This window comes from Bombus pascuorum, unplaced genomic scaffold, assembly GCF_905332965.1.
Source record: "Bombus pascuorum unplaced genomic scaffold, iyBomPasc1.1, whole genome shotgun sequence".
Classification (NCBI taxonomy): domain Eukaryota; kingdom Metazoa; phylum Arthropoda; class Insecta; order Hymenoptera; family Apidae; genus Bombus; species Bombus pascuorum.
The window spans coordinates 199,035-226,410 of record NW_026869730.1 but is presented as its reverse complement, the minus strand read 5'-3'; the positions used below and the strand labels follow the sequence as shown (position 1 = coordinate 226,410).

The following is a 27,376-nucleotide window of genomic DNA, read 5'->3' as shown; positions in this document are numbered from 1 at the left end:
AGAGCTTCAGTCTTAAAAGGTCACGCTTAGAGCTCTGAAGTAGATTGTAAAACCAAGTGTTAGAAGAAAAATAAAGTTTCTTTTTTTTTATTCTTTTTTGTTGTTCTTTTGCATAATTTTACGTGACACCTGCTAGGAACTCTCTCTCTAGGGCGGCTAGCATCCTTTTCTAACCGCCAACATAGAAATTGACCAATTAACAGCAGCGTCTATTTCCCTCACCCTCCGAGTGGAGGCTTTCTTTGACGAATCCGATGATCTCGTGCCCTTAGGCACACCCCATCATAATTTTCCTCTGCAGCGTCGTCGCGACGGAAAGTCATTCCTTTCTGGCAATCTGATTAGCTAAGAGTCAATCAAGCGATCCTTGTATTACGAGTAGTAAGCCGATTCCGACTTGGACTTTGAAGCAAAGTATATTCGTTATCCCGTGGACCGTGGATTCGCTATATCGAACCTAGGGCCATTGTCATTAGCATCCAGTTACCGCGTTCGATCGTCAATCTTGTATCAGCCATACTTGTGTAATAAATATCTGTGCGACAACCATGAACAACACTGGTGAAGATTCATTAAACGCCCCTAACGCCAACCCGACATATGTATTCTGATTGTATAATATAATCGAATATAATCTGATTGTATTAGAAACAAATTCCTAATAGAAACGTTTTTGTATCATATGACTCGGAACGATTCAGATTAGATCATATTACTATATAATCTGTATAATCTAATCTACAAGACAAGCAACTTTATAACTTTATAAACGTCATATCGATTAAATAAAAAAAACGGGATTTTTTCTTACATTTCCTCTGTATCTTAAAAATTATTTATCATACGTGAAAAAGTGTCAATAGAAGATTGTTGTTAATTCGTGCATTCGCGGGGATACGTGTCTCGGTTAGGCGCGTCAACGGGAGTCGTAAATTCCCGTTAGGATATAGGAATCGACACAGCGAGCAGGGCGATCCCCTGATTTCTGTTAGGATAATAGGAGTGGTTGTGGTAAAATAACTGTCGTCTACAGTCATCTAATATAAGGAATTTATTGCCGTTTACAACACGTGGAACGTATACAGATAAGATTGGATTTCGTCGGACCTTACACTGTTTAACCCGAGAGTTGATGTTGTTAGCGCGTTGACTGTCGATACCGTGTTAGAATAGTAGACTTGACTACCCGATGAGTGTTGTAGCACTGACTTGATTCTCCGATGTGTAGAATAAACGTGATTTGACTCTACGTGGCGTCGTAGAGCAATGTTTGACCGAATGAGCGTAATGACTTGACTCTTCCGCGTTGTTGAAGAGTAGTGTACTTGACTGTCTGCGGAGTATAAGAACAGAGACTGACCCATCTCCTACTATTTAGGAGGAAAGCTCGGTGTGGGTGTACCCTTGCTGAACTAAGGACGCGGATTCGTTGTTCACACTTTTCGGTAGAATAATGAGGGTAACGATCCGCGATGCCCATTGGTTATAGCCGAAGTTAATAAACAAATCCGCGGAGAGAGGCTCCTGCAGATATGACTCATGGGTGTCCTTGGTCTTGGGAAAAATCAGCTGTTTAGCAGGGCACACCTGCTTTCCCCGTAATTAGCAAGAGTGTGAAATAAACCTAATGACTGTTCAAATGACCATCCATAAACTGAAAATATTTGTATGAATCGAAGTTAAGCTGAAAAGATTCGGTTTATGCTGGTTCCTTGGGTTTCTTGCAGGTCAGTGTAACGAGGGGTAGGCCTTGGCGGCCAGACCGAAAGGGACGTCGCACGGACCGTCTCGCGCGACGTAACAATTGTAGATAATAAAATTATCTATAAAATGAGACTCGTTACGTAACGATAAGCTCAATTTTTATGCTATACATTAGTAAATGGTGCAAAGACTTTTTTCTTAAATCGTTTATGACGTTAGTTAAAATTGTCATACAATATTGAGGTTTTATGGTATCAGTCATATCAAAATAGGATACCAAATTTCAAATCGATTCGTTTGTTAGTTTTTGTAAAATTAATTAATTAATTTACGAAACGGGAAATTTTTAATTTGTAAGAAAATTATGTGAGTTTACCTTAGTTTATGCTCCGATCTTCTACGCTATGTAGAAGACTTACTCCTCTATTACTAACATTCAACAGATATAAGTATAGTTCAGTGATTCTTTCAGTCTATTAATGAATGTAACTATAATGAATGTAATCATAACATTGCGTACAAATTTTTCTGGAAACGGAATAAAATTAGTATTAACATCGAATGTGTTATAAGATACTAGGAGGAATTTATACGACAAACAATTAATTTAATATATTTTTACAAATAATTAATTTATTTATATAGGTTATGTTGTTTTCAAACGTGCAACAAAAAGTGAATCAACTTCAAAACAATAGTTAAAATGTACTTTATACTGAAATAAGACACATTTGTATTAACGATATGCTGATGTTACATTTGTCACATAAAAATATATTATTTATATTTTATAAATGTTAAAAAGTTGATTAATTTGAATATATATAATTTTGAAATTAAATGGAACCGCCTTTATTACAAACCGAAATAGCTCAGTTGGGAGAGCGTTAGACTGAAGATCTAGATGTCCCCGGTTCGACCCCGGGTTTCGGCAGTTTTTCCTTTTCTTTCATCTATTTTTTTTGTAAATATTTACGTCTTATGTTCAAGTACATGCTATTCAACTAAGAGATATATTTTGTATGTCTTTGGACGAATCATATTCACATATTTCCGACGATTAACAAAAATTGTTAATATTATTGATAAAAATTATTTAATTTTCGGTCTGATACACGTTTGAGTATTAAAAATATCCAAAAAATTATTTTTTAAATAAAAAGTCAAGGCGACCTTGAGTTTTTAAATGGCATTTTGGACTCCACAGAGTAGCAGCTAACGTCAAGACGAATTCAACGTCCTACAAAACTATGACTTTTAGATGACCTTCAGATTTACAAATCCGATTTACAAATACGATATGGAAAATTATCCCATTTCTATTAAAACATATATTAGATATAAGACTAATACTGCCAAATGAATAAGTTTTTAAACTTATCCAACGATTATAATAATATTGTCTTGTACTACATCATTACACGTTAGAATGAACTAATACTGTTAACTTAAACTTGTTAAACTTAAATTTCTGAGTTCAAGATCATCTCAAAATGATCTCAGAATCATAATCAATCATGACGATCTCAACTTTTTATCGGAAAAAAATTTGTAATTTACAAACATGTAGTTGATCGAAAATTATCTAACTTTTGTGCAAAACATTCCTTCCAGAAATTGTAGGAAATGCCGCTCAGAAATACTTGAGTATCAGAAATATTTGAAAATTGGCGGTTAAACTTACAGGATATACCCTGTATACATTATTTGAAACATACGTTTGAGATTGAAATAATACTGCAGTAAGTAATACTAAATGAATATACATATATAAATAATAATAAAATTATTGAAAGAACTAAAAACATTTATTATATATATTTTATTATGTATTTACATATATATTAAGATCTATGTATTTTTGAATGAAATAAGTATGTATAGTAATAATTACATTAGAGATCCTGTTTACCATTTAATAAATAAGATTTCAATAACTTTCTAGCTATTTTAGGTAGTATAACAATTTTTCAGAAGATTATATGCATTCATCTATTACAGATTATCTATGCTAGCATGAACATGAAAACTTATAGCTTTTTGCAAAATATTTAATATTTGATTACATATTTTTTTTGTTTTTTTTTTGTTTTTATGTGATTAGTTTTTTATTTTATTTTGGTTATTTTACAATTTGTCCTTGTGGACATTTGGTAAAGTGTTATATCTCGTTGGTGAAGAAAAAAAAATAAAATAAAATAAAAAATAAATATAGCATGTGGGTGGCTACCCCCAGCGGGGTGCCAGCTTCGTTTTTTCTAAGTTATACCTTTTATGTTTTGATTACATATGTAGATAAAAATATAAGCAACAATTTTTCAATAGTAACGGTAACAGGAAAAAAATGAAACTATAAACTTAGTATCGTAAAAACATCGTATCTATAATAATATTAATTAATATATATTAATTAATATAATTAAATTAATCATTGGTAGAAATTGGTATCAACAAAAATCTATTATATTTACATTTATTGTTTCTAGCCAATATACTAACAATATAACTTTTATATAATATAACTATAATAATTTATAATAATATAACTTTTGGAATATTTAGAATTGGATTTTATTCCAGTTGTTAGTGAGTAATATCCATTTTCCATGTCGTTATTTCGTATAATGTTCTTTTTTAAGTATTTATGACAGTGAAAAGATTTTTCTATGATAGTATTTACGTTAATACGTGATCATGTTTATGGTTGAAATAATAACGTTCTTTGAAACCGATGGGCTACATATCTGGCTAATGCGTCTGACAGCGACGAATACTCTCATGCGAGTAAACACTAAACGACCCGGTTTTCGGACGAAAAACAATACAGATTGGAATTACTTTGCGTACATAATACACGAAAAAACTGAATCACGGTTGAACGAGAATTTTCAGATAATATATTATCGTTTTCGAATCGGTAAAAAAATTGATGGAAAGCCAATTTGTCTTTTAAACTTATATCGGTATATACACTCAATAGTAAATTTTTTTTTATAAATTTTTATAATTATATACTATAATTTCTGCTTTTACTCCCTTACTTATAACATTCTGTAAATCCACTGGCTGCCTAGATTTACAAATTCTACACGTGTCTCGATACCTCTGAATCTGCCAATTTAAATTGATATTTCATTTTAACGAATGCGTAACTTAAATTACAAACTTTGCTAAATGCAAATTTCCAAATTCTCCTATTAATATTTGTCTAACGCTAAGTAATTTCAATTCCAACATACACATCTGCATTTTCTATAAAAATTCTCAACAGTCCAATCACCATTCATCCTATGGTTCGTTCTGTAAACAATATACTTCCGTTGTTTCTGTCAAAATTTCCTGATTTAGGCTCGCGCAGGTTTAGTTCGTCGCGAATTGAAATTCTTCGTAGGCAGAAGGGTTGTATTACGCCGTTCGAATGGTCGATGACGGTTTATGGGAAACTAAAATCGCGCGTCTGCACGCTCCTGCAAGTTGTAACAGCTAACGAGTAGGATGGAACCGTCCCATCCTCTGAAGTTTCCTCTCTGGCGGTCTTTAAGAAGCGCGTCGCCTCCTAGAACGCTGCACTCGTCCTCGGAAACGTTTGTTTCCATGCTCTCTAGCGGCGAGAGGGCAGGGAAAAGAGCCGAGTAATTTCCAGGGAAATTTTTGAAGTTGAAGTAATGCCGGCACAATTTCAACGATAACCTTTTTTCTCTACTCTCTTTCTCTCTCTCTCTGTTCTTTTTTCTTCAACCTTTCTTCCTTTTTTATATTTCCTTCTTTTTTTCCTATTTTCTCTGTTCGAGTTGGAGATTTTCAATTGTTAAGAGTAACAGGTTTCGAAAAAACGAAGAACATTTCATCGAAATCGGAATTGTGAAAATTTAACGTGTTAAAAGTTAGCTCGTTAATTTGAAAAAGGATTGCATCGTTAATTTGAGAAAAAACATCGACTTTGTATAAAAAGGCACAAATATTCGTCCAAGAACCTAAAGCATTCGGATCTTCCTTGGATCACTAGTATATGCGTTAAAATTAAAATTTCTTGTGCGACAACTTCGTCAAAGGAATTCTTCAAAGACCCGTCTAACGATCCTTCGTTAACAAAGCGTGTTCGAAAATCTATTATTAATCCATGAAACCCGTAACTCTATACTCTATGTATACTCTTTGCTAGTGAACAGCAGTGAACAGTACTCGTAAAAAATACGACCACTTGACCCTTTTATAATTAGCGCTCGTTGCTCTTTCCTTCTCCTCTCATTTTCTCTTCGGTATCATCGACCCGTTTCATAATATCGAAATTTACCTATCAAAAATTTATTGTTAGTAAAAAGTTTCAATGTGTGCCGTAGAAATCGGCTAAAAAGAATATCTCTGTCACTCTCGATCCTGGTGAAAATAGCTATAGAAATGTCCCAGAAGAGCCTAAGATATTTCTAATTCTTGAGAAAATTATTATTAGTTATTAGTGATAAGAAAAATTGTGTTATTACACGACTGTAAAAACTTCCGATTTCGGAAGAATTTAACGCGATAGACGAAGAGATTAATGGAAAATTGCCTTCTTTTATATATATATATATAGTATATAGTATATAGTATATATAGTATATAGTATAGTATATATGTAGTATATATATATATATATATAGGATTGGTTATCGTAATTTGCCATTTATTTCAATTACTGAATTATATCTATTTAGTGTACTGTTTGTTGAAATTAAATATAAGATTGATGCAAAAATTTAATAATATACCAACAAATATGAGCAGCATAAATTTTGTCAATATTGATTTAATCGAGCATAGAATTATTTATAATTTGTACGAAAATATTTGTTATTATACGCGTATTTGTTATTATACGCTGGCTCATTAATTCGTCTTCTTTTAATTGTTGCAAAATTCATAAATACGATTTGTGATCAGTTTAATGCTTGGTGATCATAATAAGTTAACATAATAAATTCTTTTAACTTTTTCATATTTTGCACCGCTATTATGTATAAATACAAAATTCTAATGGATCAACTATTTCCTTCATAGTCCGAGTTATCTCGTCTTATATGTATGAAATATAACGATGTATTATACAACACCAACGTATTAAAATTTACACAAATAATTTTACGTATATATGTATTCGCACAAAAGTAGCCGGACATTTGCTTCGATAAGACATATCATCACATTTAAGTAGTATACAATAACATTTAAATCGGACCTTCGGTATTTTAAATTAAGTTGTCCCGTTGGATCTCTTTGGGATGGAAACCTTTAAGGATTTTAATCTGTACGTTATCGATAAATAATGTAGTAACTTTACTTTATGCTACAGCACATTGAAATGAAAGGAACACATCGAACGACAGTTTACAGAGGTGAAAACAAATTGTTATATTCTGTATCAAAATATTTAATTCTCTCTTCAGATTGGTTCCATCTTTTCCTCGCTTCAACGAGTATTATAACAAACTCTTAAATTATTTTTCCGTAACACTTTTTATAGCAATATTATATCGATATATCGTAAGCACTAAAACACAAAACCATAAGGAGATAAACGTTTCTAAGGACCGCGAAGTTAAACAGCTGGTAGGAATCCGTAATTTCTATTGGTTAGTAGGACTATCGATGGACTAGGAAGGATATTAGCTGCCCTCGATGGAGAGTTGGGAGTAGGAAGCATCGTACGTGTGCAAACTTAGTGTTCACGTGTTTTCCAGATGCTAACCAGGAACCTTAGATATTTCTATCGTGAAAGTGCCTTTATTTGATATGGTACTTTCACTAACAAGTATCGAAGGTTTGTGGTCGGTCCACGAGTGTCTTCAGGGGAACGCAATGGAGATGTGCGGGCGTCTGGCTGCCGTGCGTCCGCGATGTGAGGCCCGGCTCAGGTAGAGAGTCGGCCGACGTAACAATGAATACACGTTTTATACAGTTATTCTATATATATGTTACACACTTAGCAGCATCGAATTAACCCTTGACATCTTTAATGAAAGATATGGTTGATATTGGTTGAAGGAGGCGGCGGAGCGCATGACAGAAAAGGATTCTCATAACCAGGAACCGTAGAGAGTTCTATCGTGAACAGGCCTTTGTTTGATATGGCGTGTTTCCCTAGAACTTGCTGAGGTTTGTGGTCGGTCCACGAGTGTCTTCGGGGGTACGCAATGGAGATGTGCGGGCGTCTGGCTGCCGTGCGTCCGCGATGTGAGGCCCGGCTCAGGTAGAGAGTCCGCCGACGTAACAATGACTACACGTTTTATACAGTTATTCTATATATATGTTACACACTTAGCAGCATCGAATTAACCCTTGACATCTTTAATGAAAGATATGGTTGATATTGGTTGAAGGAGGCGGCGGAGCGCATGAGAGAAAAGGATTCTCATTCATTATTTATATTTTCCGACATATCATCATTATCTCCATCATAAAGGGTTTGTTTTATCGTCTTGGTGCTTTCTCGTCTTGGTGCCACTCACTCTTTCGCACCCTACCCCGGTCGGGACCGATGCAGGGTGACGGGGAGCCCCACGTGAAGGTGAGGTGAGTGGTCTTGACAGATATGGGCCCACCAACTTCTCCGAAGTTCTCCGCACCGGATCAGCGATCTGACGGGCGCCACAGCGCCGACCAGCCGCCACCCGACTATAGGTGAACATCAGATACATCGGGGTTTCTCAGGGCATGATGCTACGCACTGAGAACCCATACCCGCCTCGTGCTCCCCATGTGAAGTGTGTATCTATGTAAAGTCCAAGGTGTTTGACTTCCCTTGTTTGTGTTATTTGCGTGCCGTTCAGGAAGATGTTTGGTGTTATCTGTTTTCTCAATGTGAATGTGATGTGGTTGCATTTGTTAGGGTTAGCTTACAATAGTTGACATGTACAGTGATTCACGAACATGAGTTTGGATCTTATTAAATTTACTTTATAATATAACAGTATTTGAATTTATATTTATTTTTTTAAACTCTTTTTAAACAGTTTCTAGGGGTTCAATTTCGAAAAACGCCCAAACACGTGTTCGTTTATTTCTAGTGGAAAGTTTGTACGTCGAATTTCAGGTTTCTAAACTTAGTGGACATAGAGATACGGTTACCCTGTAAAAAATTAGACCTCTTTTTGCCCCTTTGGGATCTGTAGTTTCCATAAATTATTCTTTATTTCATGTCTACATCATAAAAGAAGTATACTGTGCAAATTTTAGGCACACTGGTTTCTAGGCACACTGGTTTGGACTGTGCGATTGACGAGTAGGTCAATCATTTCTGTAACATAGAAAAAGGCATAGAATTTATTATTCTTTATCTTTATATTAAAATAGAATTATACTATTAAGCTTTATGGAATCTATATTAAACACATCAATAAATTAATACAGTAGAGTTGTCATATTTAATCACAAAATAAACCACCTTATAACCCTTATATACACAAGGCACTTATTGCAATTATTCATCGCAAGAATCTCGTAGGCATTCAGACCGCAACCACGAATTACGCCTGGAGCATCTTCGAGAATTGAAAGGGGAATAGAGTTCGATTATTGGACGTTAAATTTACTTAAATTTATTGGCATAGATTCTCCAAAATTCTTTTTTGGTCATTCAAACATGTTTCGATAAATTCCAATCTGGAAAATTATGGAAAATTATATCTATGGAGATGACATATTAAAATTTATATTACCTAACAATATTGGCATTAAATCAGCAGAATTAATAGCAATTCAACTTCTTATAATTGACCAATCAAAAACCACACTATTCTCACCGATAACAGGGATGCTATCACATTTATCAAGTATAGAGATCTGATGATATCGCATTTGATATATTGGAAACAAATCACTCCGTAATTAATGAAGGTGAAACAGTTATTTTTGCATAAATGAATATTCCAATGAATTGGCGGAGAAGATAGCAAAGGACGTTCCTACCTTATTTTTAACAAAAAAGTTTGAAAAATCTCCGATTCAACTGGAACAGCTATGTTTAATTTGAATCGCCAAACGAATGAAATGGACAAACTCAGCAGCCTCGAATGCAGTCGAATTAATAAATAAAGAATTTTTTAACAAGAACGTAGGTATCAGGAATCTCGATCATCGACACGAAGTTGTATTAAACAAACTTAGAATTGGTCAGACTAAACTTGCACATACAAATCTAATTCTCAAAATCTAATTCGTCAAAACCTAACACTAACCAACGTACGATATCTGTAATTGTCAAATTACCATCAAACACATGTTCTGTAAATTGTCTTAAATACAATTACTCTCGTAACAAATACCAGATCAAAGGAGCTTTAGGTGGAAATCTCAATGGTAAAACTCAAGTTTCACGCGTCTTATCCTTCCTGAAAGGCATGTCCTTATTTAGCGATATTTAACTAGAATATCCTAATAATAATAAATTCCTTTCTGCTAATATTGTTATTATTAGCTATCGCTAATAACCACGTGATGGAGTTGATGCGATGTTAAAACGTGTCTAAACTAAAGAAACTTTTCCATTTATTTTATTATCCTTTTTAGAATGTTTTTTGCACCATTATTTTTTAGAATCAACGATTTTCTATTCAAAGAATTTCTTCAATTTAAGACAATGTGGATCTTTGAGTATTTTCTATTGTCAAAAGTGTTTATTTTATAAACGAGTTGAAATATGTTTGTACCACCTTCTTATTTAATATTTACACTTTGAATAACATTTACAGAATTTACATTGCCCCTAAATTTATTAGTTTTACTGAAAATTCATATTAGTGCTGTTATACTAGTATTATCACAAAACTCTTATCGTTTAATATTAATATTGTTCATTTATTACCATATTTTGATCATTTCACTAGAAAGGATAAGTGCATTTATCTTTCAAATTACCATTTTTGAAATCAACAAAAATTTTCTTAACTTTCTTAACATAACATACTTTCGATCCATCATTAATTCTCTAATTCCTTTTAACCTTTTCACCTTTTCACCTTTTCACCTTTCACCTGTATACATTTGTATAGATTGGAATTAAATTTAGAAGATTTATAAATCTTTTAATCCATTGTTATTTTTATAATCCTGCTTTCGTGAAAAATTTCCTAGCTTCGAGTCCTCTTATAAGGATTTATGCATCTTTAAAACGGTGTACTTTGAAGTCATCGTTACTTCGACAATTCTCTCTTCCAGTGCTGTTTAAACTCAAGTTAAATCCAAAGATTTATAAATCCTTCGATGAATTATTACTTTTGCAATGCTCTAGCTTTTTAAAAAGTTTCTCAGACTCAAATTATATTAAAAGAACTTATGAATCTTTCAGATCGTACACCTTCGATCCATCATTAATTCCGTAATCCGCTCTTTCGCGAAACTTTACATTTAGATTCTTATTACATAACAAGAATTTATGAATTCTTAAGATAGTACATCTTTGATCTCTACGAATACACACGTACATATTATTAAAGTTTAACTTTTTACGAACAAGTTTTTACAATAGAAAACTGAGTTTCACAAATAATAACAGACATTTATACAAGTATAGTAATTGAATAGGTGAATAATTGCTGATATGTATAAATTTTCGGTAAAATTTAGTAACAGTGGTCGTTTTCAAAATATTACATTCAAGGTATAAATGTCGAATTGGAGAATAATATAAAACTATATAGTTCATATAAAACATGAAAAGATTCTCTAATTTTTGTTCTTCTCTTTTTTTTTTTTTTTTTTTTTTTTTTTTAAGAAATATTTTAGTATGAAACAGTTAAAAGAGAATAACCTGACAGATTCAAAGATATGAATCTTTCAAAAATAGATGACAAAAACACAGTAATTTGTAAGGAACGATTAACATTATTTGTAAAATGATCTTGTTAATATTTTTTAACTATCCAAGAAGCTTTAATTATCCAAGAAGTTTTAACTGTCCAAGAAGTTTTAACTACCCAAGAAGCCAAGATTTAGAAGCTCATTTAACTCGAAAATAAAATGACAGTATAATTTTCATATAGAATTGCTTGACAGCGTATTTTTAAATTACTCTTCCATAAATGATAGATAATATGGATTATCATGGTTTTCATCTCAGACCTTCATATATCATTTCAGCCAATTTAGTTGGAATTTCCTCGATATTTTTCTCATTACCATTTCTTTCCATCGTACGATCTTCTAAAATTTTATGAAATTGAAATATTTTGAATCGTTGAGTTTCTATTTCAATAAGATATCGTGCTTTTTTACATATAAACTGCATCAAATTCTTAAAAGAAACAGGAAAAGATATACTGATATACACATTGGAAAATAAAAATCTATTAAATAAGAAAATATTTAAAATACGAAAATTTCACCAAGCTTCTTTACATTCCAATTACGCTATAACGATTTCTTAATCTTTAAAACATTGCAGTTCCGATCCATCGATTCCCTCCTTTAAAATTCAGGTTACTGCATCTCGAAAAATGTATCTCGAAAAATAGATCATTGAGCGGAAGAGGCGCGACGCGTTCCATCGGGGTCTAGAGGCGAAGTAATTTTGTGAAATTTCACGATGGTGTGTGCCCTGGCCGCGTTTTAGCCTTGGCATTGGAAACTTTCTCCGGCGATCGAACGGTTCCAGCGGTTTTAAGCCCTGTTCTGGTTGATTTGCGACGCCGAAACTCATCGACCCGACCGATGAATGAGAAAAAATAATTTTTTTAATCTAATTTGAAATATCTAATTGTTTTACCTCTTTTTTAAAATTTAGCTTTTAAAGTATAAACTTTTCTGCGTCTTCTTTATTGGAACTTTAATACAACTTGGTTAGAACTTCAAAGATCTTTCAGATATTTCTCTTGCAATATTAACTCGCTGTTTATAAAATTAATAATTCACGTTTCATCGAAATAATTGCTGCAAACTGGATGATTCTAGAATCATATATAGTGGAGGAAAAATTCTTTTTCTCCAATATTCCAATTTTATTTTTGATACATTAGATAGATTATCTTAGTCTTTGTATTCGCTGATAATAATTAGAGCTATTTTCGTGTTCAGTTGTAAAAAAAGTTATTCAAATATTTCTATTTCATTTTTAACTTACATGCAAACATTCTTAACATTTAAGTCTATTAAAATAACTTATTATTACGAATGAATTAACAATTGCGAATCATTTTATTTTATTATGTATTCAGAAAAATTATTTTTGAACCATCTCCTAATCTCATTTCTAATAAAGGATATATTTACTTTTTATGATGTATTATTTCCATTATTTTTACTTTCATATTTTGTTATTTGTACTATCATTATAAAGCCAAGTACCTGTGAAGTTCAACGCCTTTTGCTCAAAAAAGTAAAAATATTTTTAGAATCATAATTATCCTGCTCAAGGAATACATAAAGAATTACAAGAGTAAGACAAATGAAAGATATTTAGGGATAAGACATTATAAGATATAGAAAATAATATAAGAAACATATTACATATATTTGAAGAGTGAAGTGTAAGAGTTTTAAGAACCATGATAAGATATATGCATAAGAATATAATATAAATTAAGTTAAGAGTATTCTTTAAAATTGATATATTGTGTTCACATGCAAGTAATGTACATATGTAATGCCATAGCATATAACGTTTGAATTTAAAACAGAGTGTAGAATTAATGATCGAAAATCGTATAAGGTAGTAAGTCTTATTGTAATAAAAATAAATGATATTAACAATTAATATGATAATATTACCATTTAATAAATGTACATTGTTCAAGCTAAATTAGTCGCTAATAATCTTGCAGTCGATGTAATGTCAATGCAGTCACTGTTATCGTTATTCTGCTATCAATACAAATTATAATGTAATCGAATCATTTTTAAACCAATCGTATTTCGTTAGATATTTAACAAGATTAAAGAAAAAATAAAATAATCGTTATTGACCAGCATGATTTTTCATTAGAAATTTTTGTTAGAAGTTTGTTTACAACATTAACACCAACCTTGCCAGCCAATATTCAATATTTAATCTAGAATTGCTAAACGTTCATTGCTATTTCTTTTGTCCATCTAACTTTATGTAAATTCTCATGCCATCTGATTCATCAGTTTCTCAATTTTTCTTAATATAAGAATTTACATAAAGTTAAATGAAATAGAAAGAAATAAACAATGAACGTACAATTTTAAATGAAATTTGGAGATCGGTTTGACCGGGCCTGATAAAGTGCTAAACTTGTTTTGTCTTGTTTTGTCAAAATGAAAGCGTGAGATGGGACAGAAATCAAATATAAAAATTCAAAGGCACTAATAACGCTTCTCTAATGCGATGACTCGTATTTTAATAAAGGAGAGATAAAGAATAATTGAGACAAGCTGGAGAACTTTCTCGGCAAATGAAACAACGATATTGCGTGATATCACTTAATAAAACTCAATGGAACGCGTCCTTTCGTTTTTCAACATCGTCTCTGGTGATAGCTCAATAAACTCGGCATATCTGTTACCTGAAACGCATCGTAAATCGATCCTCTTACGTTCGTTGGCTAAGAAAAATACCATGCAGTGCTCAATGTCTGTTCAAATCAAGTACAGTTAAGACGATCAACCCGGGAAAATTCTATACTTCGTCTATGCGCAGCGACCTTCAAGTAACACGAATTCGACCTTCTTCCGTAGACGAAAGAAGAGATGAAATTACAACTATTCGTTCATTTTTTTTTATTCGATTCATCGATTTCCATGTAAATGGATTACCTGTACGATTTTCGAACCTATTTATTCCAGTCTTGAAAATACGTATATGATTTTACTATACCCAGTCTATTTGAAATATAATTTTTACACCTGTTCCTGTATTGTATCTGCATAGTAATAAAGAATAAGGCAATTTGATAAAATATCCAAGAAATTTAATAACGAATACAATACGCTGCTTTGAGGAAACAAATATATACAACATCGTCATTAATTAGACTAATAAAAAAAACACGCAGTCCGTGCAACCTAAAATGTAAACGTAGAAGAAGGAGAAAAAGAAGATGAAATTAATGATTATTAACGAAAGTTATTAGAAAATTTTAACAGTATTGCACTTTATTGTACATAATATGATAGCTTTAATTTTTGTTTAGGAAGAATTTTCATCAGTCGTGACAACATGTATTATTATAGCAATTGTTGTTAATATATTAAAGTTTTTATACTATCTTAATATGCTGTATCTTTGTAGTGTTTCGAGTTCTGAATTTATTTTCTACTTAATAAAATAATGTTTGCGTATAATTTTGAGAATCTGAATAATAAAGGCGAACAATTTACGTGGGCCAAATCCGTCGAACAACTCTCTCTTACAAACTTAATTTTACCATCAACCAGGTAACGCTTAAATATTCTCTATTCACACGATTTGCCCACAACCAAACTTCCGTATTTCACGTGATTAATTGACTAATTAACTATTTCCAACCTACTTAACGATTTTGGTATAATACACGCGTAAATTCATTCGTAAAATTTTAGAAAACACTGCGTCGTTCAACAGGTTGTTCCACGATGGATATTTCACGGTAGACAAAACCGACGGCGGGCGTGCACGGTAAATTTCTGATCGGAAAAGGATCCTCGGCGCAAGCACGATGGCTGAAGAATCGCGATGAATTGCGAGCAAGCACGCAACAGAGGCCTCGCTGATAAATTGTTGCAATTGTTACAAGTAGTGGAATATGAATCGGTCAACGGAATAGTGGTTTTTCACCTGTTCGTGGCCATATAATATCATCGGACGACGCGAACAAGAACTTTCACACGTAAACGCGCACAACTTTACGGTTATGTACATTGTTAGCTATGCGCTTGTTTTGCTTTATGCTGACAGATGACATAATCCACTACTGGATCGAGTCGTTGTATTAATTTCAATGCGAAATACTCGTATGTAATTATTTCTAATCATTTGTGGAATACGGAATGCAATGGAATATTTGAATGAGATCGGATCAAGGCTCTGACAGAGAGAAATCGAAATCAAAATAAGAAAGGCAGTTTTCCATTGTATATTAAAACTAGCTCATAAGCTTACAAGTGTTGGGACACTTTGATCGATCTGTAGTAATAATATACAGTGGTACGCGAAAAAGTATTTGAACACTCACCGTAGAGAACTTTTATGTCTATATTTTGTGTCAGTGTATATAAGACACTTTGAAATTTTATTAAGATACTGTAATAAGATACGACCAAAAGAAAGCAGTCTGAAAACGCGTATAAGCAAGTTACAAGATATTTACACATATTGGATTTACACATATAATATTCAGTATAACAATCAGTATACAGCAAAAGTAATTAAGTGTTATAATAGAATAAATAGTTTTGTGCTCTCTGCGAGATATAATATTGTACTTCTACTAAATATCTTGTCAATAGTATACGTACTATTCCCAGAATTGTTTCAAACTCTACCAATATAGTCGTGATAGTCGAGTTTCGTAACAATACCAATGAAATTTCATAATGCTTCGCGCAATATACATACTATGTTCACAACAGGTGTCCACAAGTTTCGAATGCTTTCTGCACAAAGGATTGGGATTATATATAATATATGTGTGGCAGTTTTTTTTTTTTTTTTTTTTTTTTAGTATAACATTAGATTGATATAAATTATTTCACAACGCTGACTAGTATTTTTGCATTAAATTTCAAAATTTCAAAATTTCAAAATTTCAAAATCGTTACGTCATTTTGTTGTTTTTCTTAAATTAAGTAATTTATTAATTAGGATTAAGGATTCTTCTAAGAATAGCATACGCGCATTTTTCACTAAATTATCGCAAAAAAAAAAAAAAAGAAAAAAAAAAGAAAGAAGATTGTCCAATCTTGTCGAAGCAATTATGTTTCAAGTCATTTCGCGTAGTTTATTGTCGAACTATGATAAATTATTCATACATAGATACATATCTTTCGCAGAATAATTTATACAGACCTTTTACCAAATTATAAGGAAAATTGTACCAGAACCAAATCCACTATTCTTAAATTACGTTTTTCATTACCGAGGATCCACCAACAATAAATCTTGTCTTTTAAACTCGATAAAGATCTTTCCTCGTTTTAAGAAGCTTTCCTCGATTAGCAAACCTGCTATATCTCGAATAACTCACGCGATCTTGTTACTTGGCTTAAACATTTATTAATTATCTACGGTTGTGTTATCTCTACCCTTGAAAATTTTGAAGGTAAATTATTTTCATAAAAATTCACGACAAACTTGTTCCAAATAATATAATAAATGCCTCTTATTCTTCAAAGTTAAACGTATCTGAAAATTGAAATCTTATAGGATTTCTCGATCAAATAAAATCTTTTGATCGCAACGATATCCCTGTTTAATTTTCTAAAGATTCAATTGTACATTTTCCTTCTTCGTACGGTTCATTGAAAATTTCTAATATTAGATCGCAAGAAACATTTTATGAATATGGATTTCTAATTCGAAAAATATTCTTTTCCTATCTAATTTATTATATCGCAAAATCAAATCTTGCAGTACAGAATAACAACTTGTTCAGATCACTTCAAACATGCAATACTTTCTATGTCGGCTTACAAACGTTTTCTACTGTGAATTTATCCCGCTGTCAAAATTAATATACTCTACAGGGTATTATTATTACTTAACAAAAAATTAAAATTATTTTACAAAACTCAATCTAAACTAATTATTAGTGACCAATTAAAATTTCCTTGCAACGATTTCCGTCAGTAATTTTTATATTTCATATAATAACAGCTAAACTAAACCTTCTTATAGTAGTTCACTTAAACAAGAATTTGTCAATTATTAACAACAACTTCATTAACTTCTCAAACCTGTAAATTTCTAGTTTCACAATTCACTAAAAAAATAAATATCATATTTATAACCGAAAAAACTTCGTGCCTGTTGAAATTAACATTTCACAGGACGACGATTATCTGATTTAACAAAATCTTTCTACCGATAAACCTTTTTTTCAATATAATTCACTAGATTATAATAAGCCAACATCTTTTTCTTTCTTATTCAACAGTGTACATAGTTGTTAAAATCAAAATTATAAAAGAAAATCTCTTATCGTTAAACAACCTACAAGTTAGAAGCAAAATTTGACGTGATTTAATTTTTTGGCTTAAAACGTTCCCAACGATCAGAAATCTCTTCTGCTAAAAAAATTTTCTCTTTCAAAACGAGCGACCATTCTACTTGATTTTCTCTGTCAGAACGATCATCCGCCAATCAAATATCATTCGTCGGCAAATTAACTATCGCACGATTCCGTCACCTTCGAACTCAGCCTCGAATAAAATCGCCCGATCTTCACAAACGAATCATTTCTTCGTCAGAAAAATCTCTCACTATCTGAACGACTCATCGAACGATTCATCAAAAGATGGCAGCGTCAGAAACATTGAAACTGTCGCGGCGCTTGGAAGTTTCGGATTGTCAACTGATAGAAAAAAATCTTTCTTTTTCGAATGTTGGAAAATTGGAAAATTGAATTTTAGCAACGAAATATCGCATTTTAAAACATCGCGCGCTTGTAGGTTGCAGATAAAGTTGCGAAAGGCTCGTGAATATACGTACCAGATAGATGTAGCTGTTCGAAGTTGCTGGTTGATAGGGCCGCAAGGAATCGTAACACGCCTCACTGGTCGAAAGTCACGCATATAATTGCATATAAATGCAAATAAATGCGTATAGATGCGTATAGATGTTGCGGATGCGCCTGGTCCAGATCGCAGTCAGATGCTGAGACCGTGAAGCCAAGGGATGCTTGTGCAAAGTGAGAGCTCGACTGGTGGTGATGTTCTTCTATGACCGCCTTCTTCAACACCCAATCGCTGACTGAAGTCGGAGCGTTGTTGGCTCGAAGAGGACAACTCGCAACTGCTGTCTTCTCGCTCGGGATAGCTCGTGACTGCAACACTCCACGCACCTTTCTGCGCCCTTTCATACTTTTCCATCAAGATATAACCCCTGGTGATTGCCCCCCACTATTCCGACCCCCTCTCCGTGCAATAGCCGTCGTTCTTTCCACCATGGAACACCCCTAAAATTGCTCAACGACCGATCAGAAATCCTTGCGCGATACGTGGTTCGCTGGCAGCGTGCGCGCGTGTCGAGGGCGGGAACTAAAGGTTTGCGCCTGCTTGCTTTCCATTTTAATTACGCTTGCAAATTAGGCTAAGCATGTCTGTGAGTTCTTTATGTAACTTAAAAACGGAACGCCCTACGCATAACATATATAAATATGTAAAATATTTTTCGTAGAGTACTTGAGATATTTAAACGAAATAAATCGCTATTTTCGTTTCATTTTTTTAATCGAGTACACAAAGATAGGAAATTGCACAAAAATCCGTTTATCCTAATTATTATATATCAAAGCGTGTAGTTTGAGATTAAACGGACATTATTCGCGGCAATTCCTTGGTTTTTAGCGATCTATAAGTAAAAATAGAGAAATTGCTTTTTTTAGTTTCTTTTTTAAAGTTTCTTAAAAGTTGCTTGCTCAGGTCAGAGGAGAACGCGTACAAATAATATTATAAATTCTACAATTTGAGGAAATTCTATAATGTGATAAAAATATTTGTACGTTCTAAAATATTAAACTTGCTGCGCTCTTTGAATTTTTGCATCTTTTGTTTAAATGCATAAAAACTTCAACGCACTCAATTTAATTAATCTGATATTAAACATATCAACAATGATTCTTTTATTTTATCTTCAGTCTTACAAACTGATAATGATTAAATGATGGGAAAATGCGACAGAATTGCTAATGATTTAAAAAAGTAGTAGGTAAAACAGATAAAACACGTTATTATACATATTTATAAAGAATTGGAAATCTATAATAAGATCTTCCAAACACAGTCGTTTTAATCAAATTTTGTATTTATCTTAGTTGTACAAAAAATTATATCCCGTCTTCATCGAAGCTATTGCGATTATCGTATTTAAAGATTTCAATATTTTCAATTTTCAATCTTTAATTTATGTTTTAGATCGACCAACTTTGTCGAAAACTTTATCGAGTTATGTAGAAATCTGAACTGCTACGAGAAAAGTAAACTAGAATTCAATGTTGATCTATAGTTGTAGCTAAGAAACTTCATTTTTATTGGTACTGATTTTAACATTTACTTTCGTTAAAGGTGACTATAGTCTGTCATTATTCAACGCTAGCTGAATGCGAAGGGTGTGACTCATAGTAAGGAAAAGATTAAGGTCTTAACTCTATGTTCTGATGTATTATGGTTCTAGATGCTAGATGCAGTTGTTCAATGCCATGCATTATTTGTCATCGTGTTCTTTCGAATTAATATATATTATTTTTCTGAAAGCTTTTTCGTTCACGGATTTTTCTAAATTTTCTAAATTCTATATACGTTTCTATATTATTATAAATTTTACGAATCTAACAATCCATATTTATTCAATTGCTTTTAATTAATATGGAGAATCAGTTTCCTTAATAAACTGTATTGTCTGTACAATTTATTTTTGGAATTTAAGTCCGATGACCGATAAATTTTTTCAATTTTTAAATAAGTATTTCATATATTCTTGCATACGATTTGTATTTTCCATGTTTTTCTAAACGAAATTTCCCATAAATGCATAAACATCCATAATCTAGTAATTAATAAATAATATCTTTTAGTATATTAATAATTATATTAATTATCAATTTCCTAATTAAAATTAACTGACTAATCAAAATATAATTAACCTGGCTGAATATCCTGAGCTAATTTTGATTGTTTATTTATTATTTACCTTAAGGGAATAAAATAAAAAACTAAAAGTATAAAATAAAAATAGAAACGTTAATAAAATAAGATAAGAAATGGTGGTTTAGACGATGTGATATGCATGAGAGATACATTTTCTCATGAAAGAATATAGATGTAATATATTGTCAAATAAAATTATTATTACCTATATAAATTAATCGAAACTTGCTTCTCAATCTTTTCTTGTATAAATGTATGTATAAACATTTATTTAGAAGGAGAATCCTTTTTGCTAAGGATCAAGTATCAAATTCAAATAAATAATGATAGTAATAAGTAATGAAAACGCAATTTCAAATATCAAAATAAACAAATTGATCGCAGTACCACTAACAGCACAATTTCTTGAAACTTTATAAAATTGTACAATTTGAGCGAAAGGGGAAATAGCGACGGAAAAAATACTATGCAAATTCTTCAAATTTCCTTTCGTAATCACAATGTTGCGAAACGGAATTGAATGATATAAATATTAAAACAATTTTATATACCGCTCGATATTAACAATAAGTTTATTCCTTTGATAATCGAAAGTTTCTGAACTTTTTTCTAAGCTTTTTCTTAAATGTGATAACTTTCTACCTCTGATTTTACCTTTATCTCTATCTGCAAGTATGAAACCGAAATTGGCCAATAGATGGCCCAAGCTGTTCGTCTCACGAACATTTTCCGCTTACACCAATTCAAGTTTCATAGAACAGCATAGTTCGTAATAGCGTTGAATATGTCGAATTTTATGCCTGGAAACTACGATTTGCGAACAGCATTGATTTTCTGTTCACATTTGAAGAAAACTGCTGCAGAATCGCATCGAATGCTTGTCGAAGCTTACCGGTCAGGTAAATTATCTTGGTAAATCACATTGCTGTGAGTGCTTTAAAAAATTCAAAAGTGACAATTTTGACGCTAGGAACGAATGACGTGGAAGATCACGGAAAAAGTTTTAAAACAGCGAATTTCAAGCATCGTCGGACGAGGATAACGCTCAAACGCGACAACGACTCGCTGATCGATTGAACGTGACACGAGAAGCATACGTTTGAAAGCCAGCAGGAAAACGGAAGAACCACTTGCGAAATGCTGCTCGCTGGATACAGAAGAAAATCATTTCTCCACCGAATTGTGACTGGCGATGAAAAGTCGATATATTTTGAGAATCCTAAGCGTGAAAGATGACGAGCAGCTGCAGAACACCAGAACCATCAACATCGACTACAAGACCAAATTCGTTTGGTGGGATAAGAAGGGTGTGATATATTACTAGCTGTTAAAACCTGACGAAACCGTTAATACCGAGCGCTGCCGGCAACAAACGATCGATTTGAATCAAGCTTTGCGCGAAAAACGAGCAGAATATGAAAAAAGGCAACACAATACTTCGAATAAAATATTTTTAATCATTTTCATACAATAAACGTGTATTTTCTATATAAAAATTCCGGTTTCATGTTTGCATACCTGCATGTTTCATGTTTGGTAGAATACATTTTTTAAACTTTAAATGTGCGTTTTTAAACTGCGATATATGAAATCTTTTCAATTGAGAATCAGTTTTCTAAAACTGTTTTATTCAGACCGTTTTCTATCTTTTTAAACTGTTTCTATCCAATTATTTAAACTCCTATCTAATCGTCTAATTATTTACGATACCTAATTCTTTCACAAGACTTCTTTGACCAATGCAATTGTTTTTACCTTTCTTTTGTGGTTGAATGAGAAAGTTTTTAAAGCATAACTGATAATAGATACGACCTGTGCTTTCCAATTCAGATTAAAGTTGTTAATAGTATTAATTTTCTTATAAAGAAAATTTTTGTATCTTTAAATTTCTTATATAAATGAATATAAGCGTCTACAGTGTAGTTATCCAATTCCCATTGTTTAGCACACAATTTGTAATTTTGTTCTGATTGCCCTAAAGCAGTATCCATCCATAAGCACGTATTGATTTCTAGGGCTTGCCCTTCGTGCGCATGTGATATTTCAGGCAAATACACGTGCTTATCTTCATGATCGCGTTATTAGTGAGGAGTCGTATTATAATTTACCAGCCACGCATTATACATATTCCTTAATTTTGAAAAAAGTTTAAAGACTTCAAGAAGTCTACACGTTTATATCTCGATCGCTACAGCAAATATTATTATTTATTATATATTATTTGCAGAAAGAGAGGAATGTGTTTTTCGATCAAATATGGGAGCATATACATTAGAAAATTTAGTCCAACGTAAAACCAGAGAAAATTAATACCGCTGCAAAACCAATACACGTAATCCTCTCAGATATTAAACCGCCAATGTAATTTATTTTTGCTCCTCGCTACTTTTAATTTAGTTTTTATCTTTCCGCTAAATTTCATAAGATTTTTCATAAATTTTCATAAATTTTCACAAATCTAATTTCCATATGTGCATAGTATTATAATATTTATACGTATCTAATATTTGCGTATTATTTTTCTATATTATATTATATTATATTATATTAATAAATATTTTTACGTTATCCCTTTTATACGTATACACCTGCTAAATACTATAAAAAATACTACACTTTGAATGTTTCAAATATTTGTATATCGTCTTTTCAATTTTTACGTCTTTAAAATTGAACATTATTGATTATGACATTATTTCCTATTATATCCTATTATGGAAATTGTTAATTTTAGAGTCATCATTCTTATGGATCTGAATACATTTCTATGTGTACATTATTTTCGTTATAGTCTCCCTATTATCGTATTACAATAGACAGATCCATTGGTTATAAGTTAGACATATACGTACATTTTGCCTGTTTATTCTTTCCAATTTCAAATCTTAGTGCACAAATTGCAGATTTTTCGTATCTGTAGTCAATGATTGACCGGATTTGAAAGTAGTATATAAAAACTGACTGTTGCAGTTTTTCAGCAATGTCATATGATTCTTACAATATGACGACCAGATGCGTAAGTAGATGTGTAGAAAAAAAGATGAAAATAGTATAATAAATAGGAACAAGTTATATACATATATAGACAATATATACACTATACATATATATATATATATATATATATATATATATATATATATATATATTGCTCTCAACTGTTACAAAGACTTCGCGATATCAATGCTAGTAATATTTACTTATATTTTTATAATTATCGATAATGTACTACAGAAATTTCGAACCACGCGAATAAGTGAACGCAAAAGAAAAGAAAAAAGAAGAAAAAAAGAAAAAAAGAAATTTTTTCAGGAAGTACCGAACCCTCTGATAATTCCTGTAAAATTCTACCGTAATTCAACACTCACTTGTAAAATTCTACCGTAATTCAACCCTCACTGTGTTGCTTCCTACGCGCGGATAGAAGCTGGAGGGTGCGCAAACGCGGTATGGATGACGGAAGGGGGAAGTTATCGATCGTCCGCCGCAAACACGGTCGAGGAGGCACGCTTCAAAAGAAACGTCCAAGCTACTGATGTTTAGAATAGTTGCGAAAGAACGTTTATGCAATACCTTAAGGACTAGAGACGACATCCTTTCGCTTTACCGACCATAACAGAGCCGATCCTCGCTGTCGAAGATTATACATTCCGTGAATCGACGAGCTGGCCATCGTTGTAATTTTGTTCTGATTGCCCTAAAGCAGTATCCATCCATAAGCACGTATTGATTTCTAGGGCTTGCCCTTCGTGCGCATGTGATATTTCAGGCAAATACACGTGCTTATCTTCATGATCGCGTTATTAGTGAGCAGTCGTATTATAATTTACCAGCCACGCATTATACATATTCCTTAATTTTGAAAAAAGTTTAAAGACTTCAAGAAGTCTACACGTTTATATCTCGATCGCTACAGCAAATATTTTTCTGTTATCGGTTCATTATCATTTACGCTTTCTAAGAAAATATATTTTCTTAGAAATGTTGTTTAACTTGCGTCATGCGTCCTTCATTCGCACGATCCATTAGGAGCGTTTCAATAAGGATTATTCCTAAATTCCAAACATTCCCTCTTCCTCTAGAATGTGCGCTCTTTTTGCGTGGAACACGCTATCTCTCGTGTGTATCACGATATCATGCGCATCTTCCGCATTTGCCTGAGCGAACTCTCACAATTGATGGATCTGTTTTACGAACGTCAATCTGCCACACTGGGTGAAACTAAAACCTCATAATTCTAACAGGTCAGATTATTGTTAACCTTTCACCTTACCGGTCTTCGTAAATTTATTTTGCAACTTTACTCTCTCTGCTGTTATATTTTACTATTTTACTGAACAGCAAAAAACTCTGACTACGTAATAAAAAACTGAAAAAGGTAATACAAATACTAGGATTATAATATCAATATGAAATATATTTCTCTACTGCTTTTTAAAACATCAATCTGATCTACAATATATGCAGACCTCATAACGTAAACTTTCCTTAATATCGTATTATACCTAATGTACCTGTTGTGTCATTTCAAATTTCTACAGTAGCGATTTGTAATTTCATCTATTTATGTTTGAAAAACAATAACTTTACAAGTTGAGAGAACAATGTATCCGTAATTGTAACGAAGAGCGTTCAAAGTAATGTGCGAAATAATTTCATCATGAAATCAAAGGAAAGTTCTTTGTGCAGCTCAACTCTGTGTTATTTAATTAAATTAAAATAACATACATACATACCAAATACTAAAAAAAAAAAAAAAAAAAAGAAAATATTATACCTCGTATCTTTTATACTATTTTTGCATACGTTGCTAAAGGTGTATTCTTTACATTTTTGTATGTTTAGCTTTTTGATAAACGTATAAAAACCAACCAACGTTATTGTTTTATTCGCGGAATAGAACAATGCTACGCAGTTCTCGCTTACGATACGTCTAGCAACAAAAAATTTCACTTCAATATTTTACGCGCACGAAACATTTTTGGAATCAGACAATCGAGATCGCTCATTCACAATAAAGCCCTTCCTCCTGACAGAAGATCGTTACGTTACGTGTTGCACGCTCATCTTATGGTATTAAACTCGGCTCGCTTATGCCTCCCTTCATGTTTATGTATCAAAGTGATCCGTAGGCAGTTTATGCACGAATGTATAATTCATTCCATGTGTATACATTGCTTGGAGTTAGCCGTTCTCTTGCGAAACCTTCTTCCGAGACAATCTCGAGGGCGTGAACATTGGCCAAAATCGCTTCGTGAACGCGATGGGCCAATCAAAAATCAATTTTGCTCGAGAAACATGCCCGAACGATTTGCAATAAATCTAATTTTTCGTGTTTTACGCGATCGTCGAAGACATTTTTTTTATATTTAGTTTTATTTTATATTGTTTATCACCAATGAGATATAACACCAAATTACCAAATGTCCTTCGGGACAAATTGTAAAAACCAAAATAAACTAAAAAAAAAAAAAAAAAAAAAAAAAAAGAAGATATCAGATAATTCGCAATCTTCGGTACAGCTTTAATATGCGTAGGAATTGCGTGGGGGATTTATTAAGCTTTCCTTTGAATTCAATAGGCAGCTTATATTGTTTGACAGACTTCCCCTTTGTTGAGTTACTGGATACTGATACATTTAGCGAATGCCTATAAATTTTGTATAAATATCCACGGTGTAGGTGTTTACGATGATGATATCAGTGAATGATAATATGATAATATGATATTGTTTTGTTTGATTCTGGGAACTGTAAGTGGGGAAAATATTGGGCAAACTGAGAACATTATCGTAGCAGTTCAAACGAAATTTTATTTCTGTTTTAAAAATTAACGATGGCGATAGAAGTTTATATGAATTAATATTGGAGAAATACTGGCAATACCGGTTTATAGTGAATATTGTATGTTGATGTTTATATTAAAAATATGAACGTTCACATAATGGTATTTAAATATAATATAATAATATAATATAAATATAAGTATTGAATACAAGCATCGTTAGAAATTAATTAACGGAGGAATGTTAAATATTATGTTCCGTTAAAATTAAATTAATTGTAATTCGGGATTTAGAATAAAATAAAATGAATTAATTCATTTACTGTTTATAAATTTCATTTTTCTTTTACATAGAAAAGAATATACTTCTATAGTTATGTACTAACATTTTAAGAGGCACCATATCTATATGCGTTTCAATCTCATTTCCGTAATATCATGGAATATATCATGTCGGAAATGAAAGAGCACCCGGGCTTCTCCTTTGGAACTCTTTAGAAAATCCTCAATACTTTAATCTCTATAAGTTAACCCGATTATAATTATCTGAGATCTGTGCTAATGAGGTTGGGGGCTCGAGGCGACAACTAGTCGTCCAATGTAGCCGCGGAGGACTCGCTATAAATCTTAGGGACTTAGTTAACTAAGGTCCTTTAAACGGGCAAACAGTCTTTATTCTAACAGTCCTTAAATCCACCACCCACTACAAGAAGGTACGGGAAATCTGCTTGTCTTATTAATGAAGCTTCCCGCCAGTAATTTTCTCTCGAGGGTGACTAGCATCTTTCTCTAACCACCAACTAGAAATTAACCAATTAATATAGGAACGTCCATTTCCCTGACTTTCCGAGCGAAGGTTTTCCTCGACGAATCTGATAATCTCGCGCTCTTAAACACACCCCATTATAATTTTCCTTTGCAGTATCACCGCGACGGAACACGATCTCTCTCTTGCAATCTCATCAGCAAAAAAAACGGCGTCTTTACGATCAGTGAATATCGTCACACGTTTTATTTTAACCAAGACTCAGACTCAGACTTTGGAGAACCGTATCTTTACTATCCCGTTGACCGCAGGTTCGTTATCGAACACCTAAGACCATTAGGCGTCTAT

General features: G+C 32.4%; 2 protein-coding genes and 1 non-coding gene across 3 annotated transcripts in view; 2 read left to right on the top strand and 1 right to left on the bottom strand.

Annotated features, from left to right (window-relative positions):
- Nucleotides 1-27,376, top strand: part of LOC132915621 (POU domain, class 6, transcription factor 2-like) — a 455,505-nt gene that overhangs the window by 310,895 nt on the left and 117,234 nt on the right. The gene's annotated exons all lie outside the window — the stretch shown is intronic.
- Nucleotides 1-27,376, bottom strand: part of LOC132915622 (uncharacterized) — a 104,596-nt gene that overhangs the window by 12,268 nt on the left and 64,952 nt on the right. The gene's annotated exons all lie outside the window — the stretch shown is intronic.
- Nucleotides 2,566-2,638, top strand: Trnaf-gaa (transfer RNA phenylalanine (anticodon GAA)). The gene has a single exon. It is a non-coding gene; the product is annotated as a tRNA-Phe (tRNA).